Source organism: Rhinatrema bivittatum, chromosome 2 (genome assembly GCF_901001135.1).
Source record: "Rhinatrema bivittatum chromosome 2, aRhiBiv1.1, whole genome shotgun sequence".
NCBI classification, from domain to species: Eukaryota; Metazoa; Chordata; class Amphibia; order Gymnophiona; family Rhinatrematidae; genus Rhinatrema; species Rhinatrema bivittatum.
In genome coordinates this window covers 72,748,911-72,765,743 of record NC_042616.1, presented here as the reverse complement: position 1 = coordinate 72,765,743, position 16,833 = coordinate 72,748,911, and positions in this window count along the sequence as shown.

Sequence of the window (16,833 nt, the reverse complement as noted above, 5' to 3'; positions counted from 1 at the left end):
CAGAGCAGGCAGATCTGGTGGTCACAGTAGAAGCAAAGAGAGAGTCTGAGTGAAGCGCAAGGGTCCAGGGTATCCGTCCGAGGGTGGTCAGCCAAAGCAAGGGTCAGTTCCAGGTATCAGTCCGAGTGTGGTCAGTGGCAAGCAGAGGTCAGTTCCAGGCAGTGGTCCAAATATGGTCAGTGGCGAGCAGAGGTCAATACCAGGTATCAATCCAAACGTGGTCAGAGGCAAGCAGAGGTCAGTACCGTGAATCAGTTCGAGAAGGTACAACATGGGCAGCGGAACAGGAATCAAGAACAGATGCTGGCACACAGGAAGGACCACGGGAACACAGATGCAGGGAGCACTGGAACAAGCACAGGAACGCAGGAGCACTGGAACAAGCACAGGATCAAGGAAGCAGGAACACAGGACGGCAACTAGCTTCACATAAATGTGACGAACCGTCTGCCAAGGCGAGGAACTGAGGGAAGGGCCTCAGTTCCTCGCCTAGGGGTGGGGCCGAGACACCGAGGACACAGAGCCCCTGCGGGAGCTCCGTTGTGAAGCCTGCGGAGCTGGAGGCCTTCGGGACAGGCTGCTGCAGTTAGGGAGGACGGAACACAGCCCACGGAGGAAGGCCCGAGGTGAAATAGGCTTGTGTATAATTTGTTGTCTGTGGATCTGAGTATTATCGATGTGCTACCATACATCTTTATGTGTCTGTAAATTTACATTACTAAGAAAGATCGTTTCCAGTAAGGAAAAGAAAAAAAGAGGAAATGGTTTACGAACAGCACAGAAACCTTCTAGGGGCCTTCCAAACGAAGCTGTACCTATTTCATTTTATCTTGTTAACAGGAGAAATAAAAAGAAATAAACTGCAAAGAGAAGAACTGTATGTGAAGATAAAGATTGCCCAAATTTGGTAATAATTTTAAGTGACATGAGAAAGGTAGGGTTTTTGCAGGATAACTGTAAGAAAGTCACTTTATTGGTACAGTGAATCAATAAGCATATGAAATGGAATTAATGTAAAAAACAAACCAAAGTGAATATAATGTTTACAAGAATTTTATAAAACATGGCTCTCATGGCCAGCCTGGAGGCTCAGTTGTGGTGCTATAGGCTGCCATTTGGAAGGGAAGATTCTGTCAGATAAACTTGACTGAATTCTTTAATAAGGTGACAAAAATATTGGATCAGAGTGGTAAAGTAGATGTTTTGACACTGTCCTGAACAAAAAAGACTGGTAAATGAACTGGAAAATGTAGAAAGACACAGATAAGAACAACTTGCCCGATGAATGGAGGAAGTGTGTAAGGAAAGAAGAGATCATAGATAATGTGGAGCTGTAGTGTAAATGCATTTATAGGCAAGCATAGGGGCAGATTGAGGGAAAATATCAGCCCAAGGGAATGTTTTTCAAAATAGGCCTACAGGTAGTATGCCCGGCACCCTTGTGTGCTGTCTATGCAGCACATGTTTCAGCAGCTCCCAAAAGCATGCAAGTTAACCCATGAGAGGTCCATCATGTGACCTGGAGCCAAAATATCTCTAACGCATAATTCACATTTTTCCTAAATAACTAAGAAGTAGAGTACACCAGGGATGAGCAAACTGAACTACAGTCCCCCTTCCATCCATTCAACTGGTTGGCCATGTGCCCCTCACAAGCCTAGTTAATAGAGTAAATGACAGGAGTTTCATATCATGACCCTAGTTCTACAGATTCCTTTCCATTGGATAAGGTTTTATTCCTGTGTATCATTAATGCCTTTCAGGAATTTAAAGGTCTGCATCATATCTCCCCTAATTCTCCTCTCCTCTAAGGGATACATATTCAGGTCCTTCAGCCTTATTTCATATGGCTTTTGATGCAGATCCCTCACTATTTTTGGTTGCCTTTCTCTAGTCTGCTTCCATTCTGTTTCTATCTCTTTTGAGATACGGTCTTCTCATATATATATAACAAAGTGAAAAGATATTGAACACTTATGATATACCATAAAAAATCTTTTTTTACATATACATTTATCTTTTCACTTTGTTATATTGTATTAGTGAGCACTTTAGCATTTTAAGTGGATGCCCTATGTTTGTGTGTATATATCCTGGATTCCTGACCTGGTGTTAAAGTCTTTTGTTAACCAATCAGTTCTTGAACAAGTTGCCAAGTGATGAGGGAACCAGTGGCTCAGACACAAACACATATTCTGCTGTTGTGCTGCTGCTCATGTGCTCACTTAAAGGACACACTGATTTTATAAATGTGCGCATCACCAAGCACATGTTATAAAATTCTATACCCATGTGCACATGCGTGCTTGATTTTATATCAGCAAGCGAGGGTGCCCACTCATGCGCCCAAGGGGGGATTTTATTTAAAAACACATGGCGACATGATCAGGCCTTCCCCAGTTCCCTCCCAGTCTGCTCCAATAAAGGAACCCGGCACCTCTGCGCATACCGGGAGATACGCACGTGGCTAGGCTGCTTGGAAAATGTGTGTGGCATGCGCATGGCCTGGGTACATATGTATCTCCAGGTATTTGCGTGTGCCAGGGATTTAAAATCAACCCATTTGGAGGTAATTTTCAAAGGAGTTACACGTGTAAATGTAACATAGTAATGCAGCAATTTTCAAAAATACATTTATGCACTTACAGCGTACTTAAGCATCTAAGACCTATTAATTATTCTTCCTCCCTATTCTGACTCCACCCAGACCTCTAGAACTCCTAGTTAAGGCTAAAGCACAGAACATAAGAACATAAGAACATGCCATACTGGGTCAGACCAAGGGTTCATCAAGCCCAGCATCCTGTTTCCAACAGTGGCCAATCCAGGCCATAAGAACCTGGCAAGTACCCAAAAACTAAGTCTATTCCATGTTACCGTTGCTAGTAATAGCAGTGGCTATTTTCTAAGTCAACTTAATTAATAACAGGTAATGGATTTCTCCTCCAAGAACTTATCCAATCCTTTTTTAAACACAGCTACACTAACTGAACTAACCACATCCTCTGGCAACAAATTCCAGAGTTTAATTGTGCGTTGAGTAAAAAAGAACTTTCTCCGATTAGTTTTAAATGTGCCACATGCTAACTTCATGGAGTGCGCCCTAGTCTTTCTATTATCCGAAAGAGTAAATAACTGATTCATATCTACCTGTTCTAGACCTATTTTAAATACCTCTATCATATCCCCCCTCAGCCGTCTCTTCTCCAAGCTGAAAAGTCCTAACCTCTTTAGTCTTTCCTCATAGGGGAGCTGTTCCATTCCCCTTATCATTTTGGTAGCCCTTCTCTGTACCTTCTACATTGCAATTATATCTTTTTTGAGATGCGGCAACCAGAATTGTACACAGTATTCAAGGTGCGGTCTCACCATGGAGCGATACAGATGCATTATGACATTTTCCGTTTTATTCACCATTCCCTTTCTAATAATTCCCAACATTCTGTTTGCTTTTTTGACTGCTGCAGCACACTGAACTGACGATTTCAATGTGTTATTCACTATGACACCTAGATCTCTTTCTTGGGTTATAGCACCTAATATGGAACCTAACATTGTGTAACTAAAGCATGGGTTATTTTTCCCTATATGATTATGCATCACCTTGCACTTATCCACATTAAATTTCATCTGCCATTTTGATGCCCAATTTTCCAGTCTCACAAGGTCTTCCTGGAATTTATCACAATCTGCTTGTGATTTAACTACTCTGAACAATTTTGTATCATCTGAAAATTTGATTACCTCACTCGTCGTATTTCTTTCCAGATCATTTATAAATATATTGAAAAGTAAGGGTCCCAATACAGATCTCTGAGGCACTCCACTGCCTACTCCCTACCACTGAGAAAATTGTCCATTTAATCCTACTCTATGTTTCCAGAGAATGGGGAACCCACAACACATATTTCAAGCAGCTGAGAAATAGAATATCCATTAAAATGTTTTACAAATTTCCAAAAAAAACCCAATAAAATAAACAGCAGATACAACACCCAACAATTAAAACCAATAAAGATTAAAAAAAAATCCCCTATTCTTAAATAAAATAAATAAATAAAATGTCTCAGAATATTTTTTTTATTCCAAAAGCCCTGAGATTGTCAGGAGTGAGGGATGTGCACATACTTTCTCCTCTTGCTCTCATATATACACATTTAAAACATATACACTCTCTGATGCACTCACTGGCACACACATGTTACATGGTTGAAAAGAAAATTATTATTAAATGAAGAACTGATTGAATAACAAGACACAGAGGGTGGTGGTCAATGAAGTCTACTGTAGACCTGAGTGAGGAAGAGAGGCCTAGTGGTTAGACCAGGAGATAGTGCATGCAAATAAATCTCAAGAATATTCATTAGAGAATAGATATCCTGAAAACCTGGCTGGTTGAGGGGCCAGTAGGACAGGTTTGAGCACCCCTGGATTAGAGCACTGATCTGAGAACCAGGTTTGGCCCTACTGGCCACTAGATAGTGCACTAGTAATAGAAAATAATGGATCCTATTTTTCAACCATAAGAGTCTTACTGCAGTAAGAGGTCAATGAGAATGTAAATGGGTGTGCTATTCTTTATAATGGAGTCTTTTTTAGCTAAGGAAGTTGACTCAAAGGGCAAGGGATGTGATGGCCATTAAGGTGAATGACAATGACAATATGGTCCAGCCCAACAAGAAGTAGTTCTAAAAGGTGGTATAAAATATGCTTTCAGTGAGGATTTGGGCATTCTGGAGATAGGAAAAGACCGAGAGAGATGGGAGAAACATAGCAGGTAACACCCACTATGGTCCCACTTATGCTGAGGAGCTGAGGTGCTTCCACAAGCTGTCAAGAAGTCTGAGAAAAAGAAGTCTTGAGGAATAAGAGCCTGAAATAAGTAAAGAAGCTAAAGTTTTTATACAAAGAAAAGGAACTGTGTTGGAGGCCTACAGGAGCAAAGGAAGCGTGGTGCCTGTCTGGAGCTTTGGTGCAGGGCTGAGGAAGCTGCATCTGCCTAAGGGACAGGGGATGAGTTGTCCTGGAACAGTCCTGCAGTTTGTGAATAACTGAAATTTAGAAAAAGACTGGGGTATATTGAAGAGAGACTTTGAGCTACTCTTCAATCCACAGAGGATCTGGGAAGATGGAGAAGAGTTGGGAAAGTATTCCTGGGAGAGTAAGGATTGTGATTTTGAGGTTTTGAATTGCTTTCTTATTTTTTCTCTGCTGTACTGGATTGAGAACTATGATTTTGTGAGTTTTGAGTTGTATTTCCTGCATTTTTTCTGGTATACTGAACAGTGGACTGTGGATGTGTTTTTACTTTGCTGATCTAGTTATTTTCCAAAATAAACTGTTTCTCTTTTCAAACACAACTTTGGTGTGGACATTATGGTTTGTTTTTGGTTTTTGGGTTTTTTTTGTTTTTTCTGGGGGGGGGGATTGTGGTGTGTCCTCTGCCCAGTTTTGGCTTTGCAGGTCAACTTGCCTCCTAACCAAAAGTACCCAAATAGACTGAGCTTTTCCCCACCATGGGTGAACAAAATCAGTATTCCCTAGAGCTGAGAAGGTGATCCTTGGCTGAGGAGGGGATTGCAAAATCATGTCCAACATAAAGGGGCTGTGGCTGGGTGAAGATATTTGTGCTTAATCTATTTTGACCAGTTTCAATGAAATCTAAACTGTTTTTGTCCAAAAAACAGCTAAAATGTTCAGTTTAAAGATTTGCCTTTTTTTTTCAAAATGGCTGCTGTTCATGCTAGTGGGATGCAAGAATAACTGTGGATATTAGCAAGTGCATATGTCCCCTGTTATCTAATGTCATCCCCTAGATGATGCTCAGTAGCCAATCAGGAGGTAAACTGTGACACGCAGAGAAGGGACTCATACCCAGGGCTGGAGCCATCTTGGAGGAGGGCCGAGAACATGAGCCAAGTGGTAATAGGAAAGCCAGATGACACTTGCTATGGGAGCTTGAACAATTGAAAGAACATAGAAATTATTCACCATTTGAAGGGACTTGTATAGCTTGCCATCGAGGGAGGAGTACTAATGGGATGGGCTGAGTACCCACGGGTGCCACTGGGTACAGAAAGCCATTGGTGGTGGTCCAATGCACTTATTGCAGGGAATCATTGTATGAGCAAGAAGCCTGTTCAGTAAGGGGCCTGTCGGTGGACCTGGGAGAAGTGGCTGAGATGAGGTAGGGTTTCCAACTGGCTCCAGATTTTCAGGATGGGTTGATCTAGTCCTGGTTTTACTCCTCTGCATGCAAGTACTTACGGCCTGATTTTAAATGCCTGGCACACGTAAAAAACGGAGGTTACGTGCATGGCTGGGTCTTGTGCGCATCGCGCGCATTTTAAAAGGGGCCTAGCCACACACGTAACCCTCGTTACATGCACAAAAGCCAGGCTGAAGAAAAGGGACAGTCCAGGGGGCAGGGAGGGGTGATCCAGGAGGGCGAGGTAGGGCAGAGCTGTAGCTGGAGGTGGCCGGCACGCACAACTTTCATAAGTTCTAAAACAAGAAAAAAAAATGGTAGGGCCTTCTAAGGGGTCGGGGAGGAGAGGGGAAGGGGGGGGGGTAGGTACGGGGGTAGTGCATCAAGCTAGATGAAGAGAAAACATGGTACAAATCTGCTCTTCTTTCACATTTCATCCCGCCAAATCACATTACATCTTCATTGAGGGTAACTGTGCTGGTCGTACGTATGACTGTGCATGTAAAATTGCCTCCCAGAACCCACCCCACCCCACAAACCTCACCCCAATTTACTAGTGCCCCCTCTTACGGTGGTATAAAAAGTTAACTTTTTTGTGAACTTCTATAGAGGTGCCCTCTCTCTCTCTTTCAGCTTGCAATGTGAAAATAACAGTATGCAAACCAGTACCAGGAAAATTAGCCTAACCACACCCCTTTTTTATTACAGGCACTATTTATCACAAAATGATGAATCTGGGCCTTATATTGTAATCTCTTCATGAAAGGGACTTACCATATATGAATACTTATCACCATTGTACAGCACTGCATGTGTCCAATAATACTGTAAAAATGATAAGTAGCATTATTACTTTCATGAAGGCCAGTGGTTTTGTGTTCAGATGGTTCTTTTCTTTTTTTTTTTTTTTTGTTTAAATAGTTTTTTATTGAGAGATACAGCAAGTACTTATACAATATATGCATGACATTATCCAACCAAGTGTAGTATTTACATAACACATGTATAGTAACCAAGTAGGCACCTCTCATTTAGTGGACGAGAGTCCTAAACTAGGGAGAGAAAAGCAGACAAAAAGAAAGAAAGAAAGGAAAAGAAAAAGAAAGAAGGATAAAAGGAAAGAAGAGAGAAATAGAGAAACAATAAGCACCCATTTTGATAAATTAAGAGACATTAATAGTAATGACACTTACAGAATTTGAATTGTATGGAGAAACTACCCAGATGGTTCTTTTCAATATCTTTAGTAGTAACAATGCAAAGGGGCTTGAGGATAAAATATGCACGTTTGCAGATAATACAAAAATGCCTTAATAATAGACATGCTTGAAGAGGTGACAAAATTAAAGAGGGCTTGAAAAAAAACAAAAGAACGGTGAAGGATTTGGGCAATGAACTTCCTTGCTGGAAGATATAAAATCATGCATTTGGTGTTCAAAATTCCACCAACTATGTTTAGAAAGACAAAAACTGGACAATGTTAAACAAGAAAGAAATCTCTGTGTAACCCTCTCAGATGACCTGAAGGCAGCCAGTCATATGAATTAAGCGAAAGCTAATGATCTGCTTGAATATATAAGCAGAGATATCATCAGCAGGCCGTAAACGAAAATGGCGCCATAATCAAAGTTGGCTAATGCCATTTTCAAGCAGGATGCCAGCAGAGCAGGAGCATCTGGAGGTCATTCTGCCCCTTTGTACATTGAAAACACCTGCAGAAGGAGTAGGTGTAGGGGGACGGGAGAGTGGGGAAAATTAGGAGAAGGCTGGGGTGAAGGGTAGATTTTGCTTCTCAGTTTGATTTTGTTTTTTCATTGACTTTCTCAAACAAAAGTGATTTTTCATTTCATTTAAAAACAAATGTGCGCCCCCTAATTCAAAATGTTCTCACTGGAGGATAAAAGGGAAAATTGGGATATCTGAAAGGCTTCAATATACCTCCAGGAAGATGAAAAGGAATTTCCAGGACAGGAGATTATGATATGAAATTGAAGGAGGATTGTTAGAAGAAAATGTGAAAAAAAATGCTTCTTTATTAAAAGGTCGGCCTGGGGAAAGCGTGCTGGGGAGGGAGAGATCGTGCTGGGCCTTGATTGGGGAAAGGGCTGGAGAGAACGCTGGGTCAGGTTGGAAAAGTGTTGGGGATCTGGAAAGGGAGGAGAGGGAGAGTGCTGGGGTCAGTGAGAGCAGGAGGGGAAGACTGCTGAAGTCTAGGAGGGAAAGGGAGGGGAGAGAGAAGAATCGTAGGATCAGGGAGGGAGATCTTCAGAGGTCCTTCCCTGCCCCCTGATAAGGGGAATGACCCCCCCTCCCCTGTTCTGGGTTCCCTCTGAAAACTTTTGCATGGGGACTGATAGGGATGTGCAGAGCAAAATTTTATGTTCATATTTTTTATGTCCGATAGGGGGTCCCACTTGCGGCCAATATGGACATAAAAAAAATCCAATGAGTTGGGTATATGTACATATGTGCAAAAAAAAAAGTTTAAAACCCCCTCACCCTCCTTAATCCCCCCCCCCCCCCCGACTTACCACAACTCCCTGGTGATGGAGCGAGGAGTGAGGACGCCATTTCTGCAATCCTTGGCGAGAAGCATGTGACGTCGGTGGCACGTCGAGTGACGCGGCGCCACGTGATTCCCGGCTCGTTCGCGCCGGACGGCTCGTTCGGCCCAAAAAGAACTTTTGGCCAGCTTGGGGGGGTCAGGAGGCCCCCCCAAGCTGGCCAAAAGTTCTTTTTGGGCCGAACGAGCCGTCCGGCGCGAACGAGCCGGGAATCACGTGACGCCGGCGTCACTCGACGTGCCGCCGACGTCACATGCTTCTCGCCAAGGATTGCAGAAATGGCGTCCTCACTCCTCGCTCCATCACCAGGGAGTTGTGGTAAGTCGGGGGGGGGGGGGATTAAGGAGGGTGAGGGGGTTTATATTTTTATTTTGGCTCAACAATCGCGATTTCCCACATATCGAACATATCTATGTTCGATATGTGGGAAATCCGATCGTTTATGTCGAATCAATTTTTTAAGTAAAAAAAAAATATGAGTTGCGTTTTACTAATGCGGTCAATCCGAATGCACACCCCTAGGGACTGAGTCAGGTGCTATAGGAGTGAGAGGGGAGAGGAGAGCTGTGAGTGCAGCAGTGCTTAATGCTGTGGGGGCCGCCCTAGTGCTGCAAACGGAACCAGTGGCTATGTTTCTTTTTTGGACTCAGGGGTTCATTAACGAAGTTACCCCATAGCTCACATAGGAAACATCATCAGCAGTCCTTTACAGCAGCCACATTTTTTTGTAGTCCTAGAAAGTAAAAAGACTGCAGATTTATAAAATGTTCAGTAACTTTGCCCCTGTTAGAAAATGAAGTGAGGGATCGTTTTAAAGTGCTCACTGAAAACTTTCTGGTAATGCCCTTGAGAAAGTGATTTAAATTATCTCATTTTTGTCAAGTTTCCTGATGTGGGGGAGTACCAGAGACAGCCAATGGATTTACCAAGTCCTGTCACCCACCTTTTTTAAACATATTTTAATCATTTAATATTTGGTTTAATGGATTCTGAACATTCTGTGTAGGTGACATATTCTGATGCTCATTTTCCTCTGGAACATCCTGTGATTTGAATTTATAGTCGTTCACAGGCTTTAATGCATTCTTATGAGGATGGAAAAAAAATGACAATCTGAGAAACATCCATCAGCATTTTCTTAATTACTGTAATGTCAATATTCTCTTAATTACTGTAATGTTATATTAATCTAGAGACGTCTTCTATCAAACTTGTCAGAAAAAAAGAGTTCTTTGCAATTATAGTGAACATTTGATGAAAATGCATTTAGGAGCATAGTAAGAAATAAAAAATTGAATTAACCAGTGCATTTTCTGACATACAGTATAGACTGGAAAATTTGGGAATCAGAAGGCATTTGAATAAACATAGAAACATATTAATGTGAATGGAGATGTTGACAGGGGAGCTGCAAAGGCTGAAATACTGTAATTTTATTGATCAAATGTATTGACATGTTAGTGACACCAGGATGTCACATGCAGCATTAACTTTCTTTGACCAGTCCATACATGGAGAACCCCTTGGGATCTCTACCAGAATGGTCCTAGTCTAAGACATGGGGTTAGGAGTTTGGAGAGGGGCAAACCATTTTCTTACAGCACCTCCATGAGGACTGCTGATGTGGCGAGCTTTGATCAAATGCAGGCGGAGCAGGGGTTTCAGTGTGGTAATTTTGTTAGACTTAGACAAGGAGCATTACGGCACTTTAAATTGGAGTTCTAAGGATATTAATGGTCATAACAGTCAGCTCGTTAAAGTGGTTAGGGTTTGGGGGTTTTTTTTATATTTCTTTAGTATTTTTCATAAGACTAGATAGTTTAGAAACCAGAATTTAAAAGTTAAAATGAGCATTTTTTTTCCTCCCTTCTTGTTACATTTTGTTATTTTTCTCTCTGAGACATAGTAGGTGTTTCTTGCTGTTGTAAAGTTACAAGCTACAGAAATACCAGTGGAAAAGGGGTGAAATTAGTAGTAAAATAGGCTTAGGGTTGGCAGCTTTAGATTTCATGCCAATATTAAAACAGGATCTCAATCATTAGGAGGAGACACTGACAAAGCTCAGCATAGGAAAATGTTTGTACAATTTATTTCATTACACAACTATAGAAAGTACTGTAGATTTTTCTAAACAGCCATCATGGCCAAATAAATCCTGATATTGAACTGTTTTTGCAATCCAATAAGAATTGAAGACATGCTAGCCAGTTGACAATGGACTACTGATACTGCATGGAGTCTCCCTGATTTGCAGACCCAATAATAATATGACAGCAACTATGTCATATCCAGAGAGATATCTGGAAGGCCTGGCCACATGATGCCAATCAATTCAATCTCTATGAACTGGTTAACCAATGAAAGCTGCCTTCATCATCCACTCATGAACCAGATATCTACAATGACAAGCTAAGTTCTGCCTATGGTTAGCCCTAGATTTGCCAATAGGCACCCATTATGTTTGTGCCTAAGGCTGCAAACATTTAGGGGTAGCAGGCTGGCTAAGATTTGCTATCTTCCAACTCTGCTGAATCTCATTCAGCAGAGAACAGCCTTCTGCTAACCTGTAACAGTTCCTTGTAGGAGGTGGGGAGTGTTGAGAGCACAAGACATTGCTAAGACTTCAATTTGATCAATGACTTCTGAAGTAACTAAACTTCAGGTGATATAAATCTTAGATGGGGTGAAAACAGTTCCTTGTAGGAGGTGGGAAGTGAAAGCATCAAAAGTGCCTAGGGGCAGCAAAGTCTTAAATCTATCCCTGCTATGATGACTGCATATAGGCCACCAGCACAGAAGCTTAAACAAGGAAGATCAGAACATACAACAGAAGTGTTGAGAGCACAAGACACTGCTAAGACTTCAATTTGACCAATGACTTCTGAAATAACTAAACTTCAGGTGATAAAAATCTTAGATGGGGTGAAAACTTATATTAAGTAGTAGCACGGAGCCAGTGGAAAGGGTGGGGGCCATATAGTTTATAATTTGTTTGTATTTGGTTACAGAGTCCGGGAGGTACAGGGGTCCATTAAGGAATAAGCTGTGAAGCTAAGAGTTGGCCCATTCGTACATTACAATTATAGCTAATTAGCCAGGAGTTTAATTCAGGATAAAAAGAATCCAAGATATTGGGATTAGGCTTCTGATTTGCATTTTTTGTGTTTATTCGTCTTAAGCTTAGACTGGCATGTTCTCAAATGTCACCTAGGAAAGAAGGGAAAACTAACGAGCAACAACTGAAGAGACTAATGATAAAAAGCTCCTTCCAATAAACAATTGAGCAAGGAGATAATTTTTGTACCCATACAGTAAGGGAAGAAATACACAATGTATTCATCTCAAAGAATAATGTCTTATGTTGTGCGGCTTTTGTTCAATGAAAGAGGGGAAGTGCACCTTGTACTGTATTCAAGGATGCTGCCAGCTTTACTTGCTCTGGCTGGAATAATTAAACAGGAAAATGGTGGAGGTCACATGATGCGGCTTCTTAGCTCCGGGCATCACACCTCATGAATTTTACAAACGTTTTCCCTTGATAGCCTTCTAATTTATCCAGCATAGCCTTAAACACTGCTGACGTAAGATATGCTCTCTGCCAAACCGAACTGCTGCAGGAATGATCACAAAAAGAGTGAGAAAAGACAAAGATAAGATGCAGCTGCCTGAAAACAAAATGGCGGATGGAAAAGCAGAGGAAGCACTAGCCAGAGATATAAATGAAATCTTGATTCAGAAGGTAACCACTTTTATAGTGTCTGTGCTGAAAACTGATTTTGATAAAATTTACGCAGTTTGGCATACTTAACTTTTCACTAGTGGAGACTGATAAATGGATGCATGCAACTGAGCAATGAGTATTAACAGAGGAAGAAGAGATTAGTGATCAAAAGCTCAAGTAGATGCCCTGAAAAAGCATGCTGTGGAAAGGGAGGATAAAATGGATGGTCTTGGAAATAGATCAAGGCGCAATAATCTCCGATTTGTGGGTATTGATGAGAACATTAGAATATAAGAACATGCCACACTGGGTCAGACCAAGGGTCCATCAAGCCCAGCATCCTGTTTCTAACAGAGGCCAATCCAGGCTACAAGTACCTGGCAAGTACCCAAAAACTAAGTATATCCCATGCTACAGATGCTCGTAATAGCAGTGGCTATTTTCTAAGTCAACTTAATAGCAGGTAATAAACTTCTCCTCCAAGAACTTATCCAAACCTTTTTTAAACCCAACTACACTAACTGCACTAACCACATCCCCTGACAACAAATTCCAGAGTTTAATTGTGCGTTGAGTGAAAAAGGACTTTCAACAATTAGTTTTAAAAGTGCTACATGCTAACTTCATGGAGTGCCCCCTAGTCCTTCTATAATCCAAAAGAGTAAATAACCGATTCACATTTACCTGTTCTAGACCTCTCACGATTGTAAATATTTCTATTATATCCCGCCTCAGTCATCTCTTCTCCAAGCTGAACACTCCTAACCTTTTTAGTCTTTTCTCATAGGGGAGCTGTTCCATCCCCTTTTTCACTTTGGTCACCCTTCTCTGTACCTTCTCCACCGCAACTATATCTTTTTTGAGATGCAGCAACCAGAATTGTACACAGTATTCAAGGTGTAGTCTCAACATGGAGCAATACAAAGGCATTATGACACTTTCCATTTAATTTCACCATTCCCTTCCTAATAATTCCTAACATTCTGTTTGCATTTTTGACTATCGCAGCACACTGAGCCGACAGTGTCAATGAATTATCTACTATGATGCCTAGATCTCTATCCTGGGTGGTAGCTCCTAATATGGGACCTAACATCATGTAACAATAGCATGGGTTATTTTTCGTAAAAATCGATTCGCGGCAGCAGATCGCTCCCGGACCCCCAGGGACTTTTGGCCAGCTTGGGGAGGGGGCTCCTGACCCCACAAGACTTGCCAAAAGTCCAGCGGGGGTCCGGAATGACCTCCTGCAGTCGATCTCCTGCCGGCGCCATTTTCCGTACGGAAAAACGATTTGCGGCAGGTGATCGCTCCCGGACCCCCGCTGGACCCCCAGGGACTTTTGGCCAGCTTGGGGGGGCCTTCTGACCCCCACAAGACTTGCCAAAAGTCCAGCGGGGGTCCGGAACGACCTCCTGCAGTCGAATCGTGTTGGTCTATGGCCGGCGCCATTTTATGCCGCCATTTTGCAAAATGGCGGCGCAAAATGGCGCCGGCTGAAGATGATTCAATTTCAGGAGGCCGTTCTGGACCCCCGCTGGACCCCCAGGTAATTTAAGGCATTTTGGGGGGGTTCGGAAGGGTGGGGGATTTAATTTAAAGGGTCGGGGTGGGTTTTACGGTGTTTTAGTGTGCCGGTTTTCCCGCCCTCCCCCTTCCCCTCCCCCTTCCCCGATTTATGATTTTTTGACGATAAATCGGGGGAATTGTTATTGTATCGTGGCCCTAACGATTTTTGACGATTTAAAATATATCGGACGATATTTTAAATCGTCAAAAAACGATTCACATCCCTAGAGAATGATGGAGAGCTGGTTTTCCTTTTGTACTCTCTGGACTCGTATATCTAACCTAAGGGTTCAGTCAAATACACTTTAAGAACTATGATCATAAAATCTTTGGTGCAATGTGGAACTGCAGGATTCATTTTCTTCCCATCCTCTAGGTTTGCGGATGGCACTCAAGCTCACATTAAGCCGTCCTATGCTCCAGTTTGGAAGACTTCAGTTTTGTTTTGTTGTCATCTGGTTCTCCAGGTGTCAGAAATGTTCTCTCTGTGTTGATAATTCTTAGAAGAGGTGGAGAGGGGAGGGGGATAAATGGGATCCTAAGAGTGTTAACATTTGAATAACACCCACAATGTTGGTCACATGCCTTATTTTCTATTCTTTTTTTTCTGTCACTGAGATTCTTGCTGCCCTGTCTGGGAGGCAGCTGGCAGAATATAAATGTTGTTGTTTCATCATTATTGCTCTGGTTAGTGAGGTATGTGACCCACCTTAACTACATAACTTGGAATGTGGCTGGCCACTCCAATTATGAGAGGAAAAAGTACTGTCTCATTTGACAAGATTAAAAGTGCAAATTGAATTTCTTCAAAAAAAAAAAAAAAGCAAGCACATTAATGATTTAGAATATGCAAAGTTAAACTGGAAATGGGTTTCTCAAGTGTTTTTCATTTTGGGGACTACTGAAAGTAGTGGGGTTGTAATTTTATTACATAAGAATGTTGCATTTCATTTAGAGAAATCTGCCTCTGATCTGAAGACAGATCTATATTCCTCTCTGGGAAATGATGAGGTATATCTATTATTTTGACTTCTGCTTATGCTCCTAATAATTATTCTCAGTCTTTTATTGTTTACTTCATTTCTGCAATTTCATCATTAGGTCAATCTCCTATTATTGGTGGAGATGTGAATCTGGAACTGGATACATCTCCTAGCTCTATACAAAAACCTATGGGATTAGATAAAGGTAAAAATGTCTGTTGCAAAAATACTTAGTTGATCTGTTGTCAAGGAAAGTCACATAATAATATATATTGATAAAACCTCTCATGTTGAAAATGAGTGTTTTCTAACATTGTTCTTGCCTACACAATAGGAGAATGGAAGCCACTCTTGTGGAAAAATGTCATTCTGATATTGAATGTGTTTCTTTGCCCTGGATGTCATGCTCCCTTTCCCTCATGGCAGTGAGTTTTCTAAGCATCTCATCCGTCGTGAACAACAGTGGATTTATGAGATGCATGCACTCATTCTACACATGGCCTCAACAAGGAAATTGAGTAGTCTGTCTTTGTGTAACTCAACTACTGCAATTTATCTTTTTTGATGATGTCACTCCTTTTTATTCTGCCCCTTTCTAGTCATTGGTTAATTTTTTTGGCTCACATTTTTTGTTTGCTTTAAAAATGCCTAGCCATTCCATGGTTCTTGCTTTTAGAAGTCATTTTCAGCATATGAAGGTTCATCTTATTGAATGATATGTCATCTCTTGTTATTTCATATTGTTATTGTAATTCATACAGTATCCTCTCCCTTGCCAGTCTTTTAGATCTGTTGTTTTTTCACCTCTACCGATCTGGTACATTTTAGCCATTTGTTTGTTTACTTCGTAGATTGGAAAACCTGGTCTGGTTGAAAGCTGCTCATCCCAATGCAGCCTTAGTGAAAAACAGTTCTGTGACAGAGGACAAAGTTATAGTTAAACCAGCACTTGATTAAAATTTCCATTAGATATTGTGAATAAAGTGTTCTGCTGAAAAAAGAAGGCCATCTGGACTTCTGTTTAAATTATTACGTGACTTTCCTTAATAACTGATTGACTATTTTTGCAATACACTGCTCTCCATTTGATCTGTGGTATTAGATAAAGGTATACATTTGTGTGCAAACAACTAGAGGTTCTTGATGTTTGGAGACTTTTAAATCCCCTTAATAGAGACTATACTCATCTTTCAAGGGCACATGGAACACAGTCTAGGATAGATTTCATTTTGGATTCCAAAAGCTTATTCTCCAGGATTTGTGAAGCAAAGCTTGAAGCACTGCTTATCTCAGAACATGCTCCAGTCAAATAAGTTATAGAAACAGGCCTTTCAGTGGAAGGAGATAAATTATGAAGAATGCCTTTGTGGTTAGGCAAACATTCATGAAGTTTATTAAAGAAAAATGGCATGTATATGCTAGTCAGAATTTTGTACTTGCAAATGATCCTATTTTATATTAGCATGCTGTTACGCGTGCCGGCCGCGGTAGACCCACGGCCTGGCCCCCTCACCTCTCTCTGGCGAATCCAGTCCCTGTTTCCTCTTCCCTGGTGGCTGTAGGCCGCCGACTCCGTCCTCAGGCTGCCCCCAGTGCCTCAGCTTCAGCTACAGATTCCTGTGCTCCGCGGAGAGACACCACCATCCAGCTCTGCGCCCCTCCCTAGGCGCGCGTGCACATCACTGATTCTTATGAAGGGCCCGCATCAGGAACTTGGCCGCAGTCCCGGATGATGACGACGCCAGAGCTCCAGTACTTAAGGCCAGGCTCGGCTTCCAATGATTGACT